This window comes from Entelurus aequoreus, linkage group LG07 (assembly GCF_033978785.1).
Source record: "Entelurus aequoreus isolate RoL-2023_Sb linkage group LG07, RoL_Eaeq_v1.1, whole genome shotgun sequence".
Classification (NCBI taxonomy): Eukaryota; Metazoa; Chordata; class Actinopteri; order Syngnathiformes; family Syngnathidae; genus Entelurus; species Entelurus aequoreus.
Window position 1 is genome coordinate 7,660,270 of NC_084737.1, and position 1,490 is coordinate 7,661,759.

Here is a 1,490-nt window from a genome sequence, read left to right on the forward strand (position 1 = left end):
GTTTCAACATTGAAACCCTCTAGACATTAAAACACTCATAGTATTGTTTACACAACATAGAAAATAACTACAGTAATAGACTCAGTTTTTAGACGGCCACTAACTTGGGAGAAACAGTTGTGCAATGAAGTACAGTACCTTTTAGTTATCAGTTCATTTAGACATTTGTATGCTTGAATACTCCTAATTCAGGACCAAAACACACAAGATTGATTAAAACATATTTTTGGCCAACCGCAAGGACTCGCGGTATGATTTGTATTAAGTTCTGATACAGTGTGAAGCTGCAAAAGTCAAAGCACAAAGTTTGGAGGAATGACTGTTGTTTTTTTGTTATCTTTTTCACTAAATTAAAATGTATATCAAATATCAAAGTGGGCCCTCATTTAACTATAGGATGTAAAAACTGGCTGGAAAACATTCGGTCACCCAATTATAAAAGATTAAAATGGGCGTACGGTTTTAAGAAGGTTTGCCGATCCGACAGGGAAAATATGAAATGGAAAGCAAATGTAATTTTAATAGGTGTGTAACGGTACGTGTATTTGTATTGAACCGTTTCGGTACGGGGGGTTCGGTTCGGAGGTGTACCGAACGAGTTTCCACACCAACATATAAAGTAGCCGCCTAAGCTAAAGTCAGTCCTCTACACAGCACCCAGCATTGTCCCACCCACACAACCATCTGATTGGTTACAAACAGAGCGGTAACAGCAAATCAGCAGTGCGTATTCAGAGCGCATGTAGTCAGTGCTTAGAGTTTAGCAGGTAAGCATCAGGCAGCGGACTCTCCCCAAATTATAATAAACACCTCCCAGTCAACTACTAGTAACATCACTATGAGCCCGTTGACGTTCTAGAAACATAAACGACAGCTTCAGCTCGAGCTTGAGGTGAAGGCTAATTTGCTTTTAGCGTAACGTTAGCTCATTTTGCGGTGTGTGTGTGTGTGTTACGGACAGCAAAGCCCTGTCTGTCTGTTATTTCACTATACCTTTTTCTGTGTTGAAGCAGCAAAAAAGGACATTATGTTAAATGAAGAGTTTCTGTCTCTGATAGTTGATATAATAATGTAAGTGCATCATAAACACTACATGAACTCCATGGTGTTCAGGGATGAATAGTCTCTCCTATTGCTATTGTACCATTTTGTCAGCTATAGTTACATTAATCATTAGTGATGCAGTAGCCTAGTTGTGAATGGCAGGGTCCCTGCTATCACATGTTGATAAAAATATAACATTTACCGTACATAATAAAAATCAACTACAGGCTTCCCAAATGCTGTAATAAATTAAGCATGATGAGTTGACTTGAAACTGTTTACCGGTAATGTTGCACTTTTTATATGTAGAAGGAAAGGTTTGTCATTTTATTTAATCTGAGGAACAATTTGAAGCAGTTTAATGTTGATTAATGTGGGCAGAATTATTATAGTGTTCCCAATGTTAAAAGGATAAAGCCATTGTTTACAAATTTGGTAATTAAATA